This window comes from Chiloscyllium plagiosum, chromosome 2, assembly GCF_004010195.1.
Source record: "Chiloscyllium plagiosum isolate BGI_BamShark_2017 chromosome 2, ASM401019v2, whole genome shotgun sequence".
NCBI lineage: Eukaryota > Metazoa > Chordata > Chondrichthyes > Orectolobiformes > Hemiscylliidae > Chiloscyllium > Chiloscyllium plagiosum.
The window spans coordinates 124,068,228-124,075,501 of record NC_057711.1 but is presented as its reverse complement, the minus strand read 5'-3'; positions in this window follow the sequence as shown (position 1 = coordinate 124,075,501).

Here is a 7,274-nt window from a genome sequence, read left to right as displayed (position 1 = left end):
CACAGTCCAAAGATGTGCAGGTCAGGTGAATTGGCCATGCTAAATTGCCCGTAGTGTTAGGTAAGGGGTAAATGTAGGGGTATGGGTGGGTTGCGCTTCGGCGGGGCGGTGTGGACTTGTTGGGCCGAAGGGCCTGTTTCCACACTGTAAGCAATCTAATCTAATCTAAATCTTTGTTTCAACCCATGCGTAGACAGAACATCCTTCCTCAGATAAGGTGACCAAGATTGCATGTAACATGTCTCACCAGGCCCTAGACAATTGTAGAAAGATATCTCTGCTCCTATACGCAAATCCTCTTGTGGTGAAGTTCAATATTTCATTTGCCTTCTTCACTGCCAACTGTACTTGTGTATTTGTGTACTTTTAGCTTGGGATGTCAAAGGCAGTGACTCTCACCTTGCTTCTGAAATTCAGCTTTTCTGTCCATATGTCATTCTTGCCATCCTAGGAACCATTGTAGTAAATTTGTGGGCGGCATGGTGGCACAGTGGTTAGCACTGCTGCCTCACAGTTCTGCAATAAGGGCAGGAGCTGAGTGACCTTAATGGGCCACAATACGTGTATTTGTGTACTTTTAGCTTGGGATGTCAAAGGCAGTGACTCTCACCTTGCTTCTGAAATTCAGCTTTTCTGTCCATGTTTAGGTCAGTTCTGCAATAAGGGCAGGAGCTGAGTGACCTTAATGGGCCACAATACGTGCAGTTTATTGATGAGCAAATGCTGTTTTGACAGCCCCTTCCATAATTATACTGATAACCAAGAAAAGACTGAAAGTGTGGTAATTGACCAGGGTTAAACCTTTGTACTGTGGACACCCAGTAATATCTATGATCTGTTAGATGCCCAAAGGCAGCCCTCCAAACTGGCAAACTGGGAGTGACTAATGTTCCCAGTGTGACCTAAGACACCCCATATCACAAAACCGTCCACCACCCCCACAACCATTGTATCGTCATCACCACAGGATTGAGTCTTATACAAGATGATGATATAATTAGAGATCATGTCAACAGTTACTTTATGAGGTGTCATAAGAACAAGATGGAATCTGGATCCGATTGTGTAGTGTCTCAAATATTCTCACTCCTACCCCTTTCTCTTGACCGTGTCATGTTTAATAAAAGTTGTTCTGAAGACCATTTAGTAATATAACTATATGTTTTGAAATAAAACTAAACTAATCTTACTTCAAATGGACACAGGAAGTCTGAAAGAAAGGCTCCCAGGATTTGTTGATTCAGCGAGAAAACCAGATATTCTATTGTTTTATCTCAGCCTCAACCACAAACATTACCGCCCCCCCCAGCCCTGTCAGCAGATACCAACACATCTGACTTTGCTCCATGAAGTGTGAGTCCTCAAAGGCTAACATATCAGTCTTTCTAAATTTGATCTGTATAAGGCAGACTGCAAACTCATGTTAAACAAAACACCAAGAGGAACGCAGAGAAACATGATTGGGACGGTGGTTCTCAACAGAGATGTCAGGAAAAGGCAAATCAACTAAGGGCAACTGTAACGAACCACGTTTCCAAGAAGCATAATGTCCAGGGCCAGAATGACAAAGTAAACTGGCCTTCATTCCCTCTATTGCATCACATTCCATCAATAGGAAAAGCCACCAAGTACTCAACCTCAGAAACTAGTGCAACTGCTGTACCCTATGAGCAAAAGACATGCCTGCAACGAGAACAGGTTGACATTAGTTTCAACTTCATAAGTATGTTTTATCAGCATTTACTTTTAATTGACATGTCCTTATATTTAATTTAGTAGCTGTATCACCATTTATTAATTAGCATTTTTCAGCGATAGTTGTCATAGATCATAGAATCCCTATAGTGTGGAAACAGGCTCTGCAGCCCAACAAGTCCATACTGACCCTCCGAAGAGTATCCCACCCAGCCCCATTCCCCTATTACTCTACACTCTCCATGACTAATGCACCTAACCTACACATCCCTGAACACTATGGGCAATTTAGCATAGCCAATTCACCTAACCTGCACATCTTTGGATGTGAGAGAAAACCAGAGCACCCAGAGGAAACCCATGTGGACATGGGAAAAATGTGCAAACTCCACACAGTTGTCCAAGGCTAGAATTGTATCCCTGGTGCTGTGAGGGAGCAGTGCTAACCACTCAGCCACTGTGCCACCCCGCGTTAATTAATTTTGATTGTGTTGATGTACTATTGTGATATGACTTCTTGGGTTAAACACCACTGAGTGCTGACCTACACATTAGCTCACAAGACATTGTACAAAGGTTGGATTCTTGTTGAGGTTGATACCTTGAAATTTATTAAAAACACAAATTGCATCACCATAATATGACAAATGGACACAGAATATGCTTTCGGGTGTTCCTGTACATGATAAACTCATCACCATTGATTGAATGCACTGCATTATCTCCATTACATTTGAAAGTGTGAATGAAGACAAGACAGGTATCATTATACCAAATATCACATGCAATCTATGCAATTATTCAACACTCATTTAAAACTAAAGCTTTACATATTTTTTAAAATTAGAACACTCAAAACAGTAAAAAGTGAACTAAACCAGCTACATAAATTCACTGTTGTCAGATCTCACTGAAGACATGCTTGATGTGGCTGTGACATCATTGATGCTTACTTAATGGATTACAAACCTGATATTGCTGCACAGTGGCAGCAGTTTATGGACCCAGGACACCCAGACAGTGGGGGGAATGCAGCAAAAAAGGAATAAACATACCTCTGAAAAGATCCTGACTGTGAAAGTGTGAAGACATAGCAGCAGTCAAGCCGCAGTGAAAAAAAGAAAGCATTCTCCAGAAGTGAACTGCATCAGGCTCTGGAAGAAATTCCTGCTTTAAAAACATATAGCAACCACTTATCTGGGAGAGAAGTTTCAAACTCAGGTCATGCTGAGTGTATAGGAAAGGCCCACAGCACAGCAGCACACCAGGTTCAGTCAGCCAGACAAGGGGTGTACAGGAAATGCTGTAACAAAGCAACAAGCTCCTGAGACGCTCATGGAGCACTCAGGGTGTTAACAAAAGAGAATACAAGCCCACAGGAGGGAGCATGGTATGCTGCAAAATTAGTCAGCTTAACAGCGAGTGTTCAATAAACAACCATGTTTACAGAATTATGTGAGTGTTACTAACAAGTACACATAGAACATGGGGACAGGCAGCACACCTTGGGATCTAGTTAGAAAATACATCTTCCAAAGTTATTGGGTCATGCAAGTGGCCCCAACTTGGTTGCTAACTTGACTCAACTGGCATCATCACATTCATTGTTTACAAACAACCATGAGCCTCAATCAAGCCGGGGATGAGCATCAGACCAGTGGCTTCCTTTTCAGTATCAGCAACAGGGCTAGTGATGTGTTGTTAAGGCACAGGTCCAGTGCGGTGACCACTAACTACTCAGGAGTACTTAGGGCACTTGACTCTCATTTTGGCTTCCTTTATTTTGTCAAACCAGACTATGTGTAGGTCACCAAGGACATGCAAGACATGACTGCAACTGTCCATTGTTTTGGACCAGACCAGACTCCCTCAAAACATTTCAGGAAGGTAGCCCAGACCTTAATTTTTCTAGTTGTTTTAAGCAGGTGTATGGTGGATATTCCAGGAGTGATGCAGCTGGCCTAACCATTCAGTTAAAAAAGCGCAGAATTTATCTACAGACACTGAATAAAACATGATCCAAATAAAACCGAACTTGGAATAACTTAACCTATCTGAAAACCCAATCGACTCTATCGCGATTTAATAATGCTGTTCCAAATACTTTCAACATCCCTATAAATATCCCCTTGGCAAAAAAGGTAAAATTAAACACAGGATATTGGAGGATATCAGATAGAGAGAGAGGAACAGCATGGAACTGCCTCTTTGGGTCTTCAGCAGCTTCTCTGGGTTCCCAGGTAAAACTTGACCAACAGCTACAAACAAAGCAGTTGCTAAAACCAAACCAAACTAAACTCTGAAGTGGGAGAATCAGGCACTCCCCTTTCGCTGTAGAAGTGATTTAATAAAATACTTAAAAGCGTTTTCAAGTAGATGTTTCCAGACAGAGCAGAACCTCTGACTTTACAACCCCTCTGAACAAAAAATAAGGACCAACATAACCTTGTTAAAGGAGCATTACACCATTAATCACATAATGATTGCAGTCAGCAGCACTTCATGATGACAGCGTGCTGAAACATGTTTCAAATTTACAGTGTCAGAAGCTAGCAACCAGTGTGTTGGTGGGGAGTTGGAAACAGCGGGGGAAGTTAATGGGCATGCAGAAGCTAAAAAACAGTAAGCTCAGCAAGAAATTTGGAAAAGCAACAATCAGTCAGACCTTTGCACTGTCAGTGTTATGGAGAATCATAAGTGCTAGGAGAGAGGCTGTTTCAGAACGTAAACCCATAACAATAAATAACTAACTTCAAGATAACAAAAATAGAATTTGCTGGAAAAGCCCAGCAGATCTGGCTGCATCTGTGGAGAGAAATTAGAGTTTCAGGTATAGTGACTCTTCCTCAGAGCACAAAACATTAATGCTGACTTCTCTTTACAGATGCAGCCAGATTAGATTCGATTCCCTACAGTGTGGAAACAGGACCTTCGGCTCAACAAGTCCACACCGACCCTCCAAAAAGAAACCCACCCAGACCCATTCCCCTACACTTACCCCTGACTAATGCACCTAACACTACAGGCAATTTAGCATGGCCAATACACTTGACCTGCACATCTTTGGACTGTGGGAGGAAACCGGAGCAAACCCGCACAGACATGGGGAGAATGTGCAAACTCCACACAGACAGTTGTCTGAGGTGATCTCTGGTGCTGTGATGCAGCAGTGCTAACCACTGAGCCACTCAGATCTGCTGAGTTTTTCCAGCAATTTTAGTTTTTGTTTCTGATTTACTGCATCTACAGTCGTTTGGATTTTTGACATCAAGATAAACTTGATACACTTACAGAAAAAGTTCAGACCATGGAAATAGCCTGTCATACGTTTGTTCAACAATTGCAAATAACTAGCGGAATACTGATCACAAAATGGATAGTGCTTAAGTCCAAATTAATTAAAGCCAATGTCTTTTTTTAACTGTGTAAATGTCAGTTGAATTCTGCATTTGAGTTGCACCAGCAAGCCATGGAAGAACTCAAGCTTTCTTTCAATGAATGACCAAAGTACAGAGCTTCTACAGCTGAAGAGTACATTAGAAGGTCTTAAAGTTGAGCACAAAGTGGAACTGGTACTTATCAAAATTAAGCAAGGATTAGACAGCTTGAAATACCTAGAAGAGGAGTGCTAAAGCACACAACAAGCTATTCACAATCACAGAGCAGTTTCAAGTCTCAGGGATATAAAAAGGTACATTTTCCCAGGGAGATTATCATTGAAAAACAAATCTTCATCTATGAAAAAGTTCAACCAAATGATTATGATCTTGAGGGAGGAATAAGAATAAAGTTTAAAACAAAATGCAAAAATGTAAAATTGAGCCAGTCTAAACTTTCAGGTGAGTTTGGGAATTAAAGGGGAATGACAAACTCTGCATAGCTGCTATTAGTCAATCTTCTAAGTCTGCAGATCCGAGTAATAAAGAACAGCTTTCCAGGTATGTTACTCACAAAAAGGAATCCTGGAAGGTGCATTTACGTTTGATCTTGGTGAAGGGTTTCCCAATAACCTAATTTCTTTGAATTGTCCACAGTCACTTGATGTTCACAGTGATGTGACCCCACTTGTTCCTGGCATTCCAGGAACCTTGACCTACAAAGAGGACCAACTTCCAGTTCCAGTGTTTGTGATAGTCACATTGCCTAAAGAATGAGCCTATTCTTGATGTTGTCCATTCCAGACCAGCCTCAAACTCATGAGAGTAGGGAGAAAGTAGGATCTTGTTTACATTCAGATCCTCACCAGAGGCTGTAACCCCAATGCACCAAATATTTTCCCTTCCAAGGAAATTTCAACAAGTCAGGCTACATCAGTGAACAGAGAAACAGAGATTACGTTTTAGAACTCTTCATAAAAATCTTCTTTAAAAGAAAGGTTATTGGACTCAAAATGTGAGCTCTGTTTTTCTCTTGCTGCCAGACCTGTTGAGTCTCTCCTGCATTTTCTGTTTTTATTTCAGATCTTCACCATCTATAATGTTTTGTTTTATTTGAATGCGTTAATGCTAATTGTTAACTGGGTGAACTGATAAACCTGAGATGAGAGGAATGACGTCAAAACAATATGGAAACTGAACTTCAGAGTGAAGGAAAGTGAGGGCTGCAGATGCTGGAGGTCAGAGCTGAAAATGTGTTGCTGGAAAAGTGCAGCAGGTCAGGCAGCATCCAAGGAACAGAGTGCTGAGCTCGAGGGATTTGACTGAGACAAGGTGGGGGGAGGGGAAATGAGGAAACTGGAGAAATCTGAGTTCATCCCTTGTGGTTGAAGGGTTCCCAGGCAGAAGATGAGGTGCTCTTCCTCCAACGGTTCAGGTGAATGTCATGTTGCTATGGTCTGGCGATGGAGAAGTCCAAGGACCTGCACGTCCTTGGTGGAGTGTGAGGGGGAGTTGAAGTGTTGAGCCACGGGGTGGTTGGTCCAGGTGTCCCAGAGGTGTTCTCTGAAACGTTCCGCAAGTAGGCGGCCTGTCTCCCCAATATAGAGGAGGCCACATCGGGTGCAGCGGATGCAATAAATGATGTGTGTGGAGGTGCAGGTGAATTTGTGGCGGATATGGAAGGATCCCTTGGGGCCTTGGAGGGAAGTAAGGAGGGGAGGTGTGGGCGCATGTTTTGCATTTCTCGCGGTTGCAGGGGAAGGTGTCGGGAGTGGAGAGTGAAGGGTCTCAAACTTGCCTTCTTCTAAGTTCTGTAGTATACAGTGGTTATGTTTAATGAAGTCTATTAATGCTTACTCCCCTGTATGTTCACCTAATTTCACAAACATAAGTTTATCTTAAGACAGCCTTCCCTCCTTTACTGCCAAAGTAGTAGAGTTTTGGGCAACTTCAACTTTCTAGATGGCAGAGCATAGGAGGCTAATCATACATCCATTGGAATAGGCGATTCTAGAGGTTTAAACGCCTGGACAAGTGAGTCTTACAGCAGCAGATGAGCTATTTTCTTATAAAACCATCAACTTTTAATATACAACTTGTAACTAAGAATTATTCATCCCAATTATGAGAAAATAGAATCTCCAGTGCTGCAGTACAACCCTTGTATGTGTAAATACCAATATATCAATATAGTCATCGCAA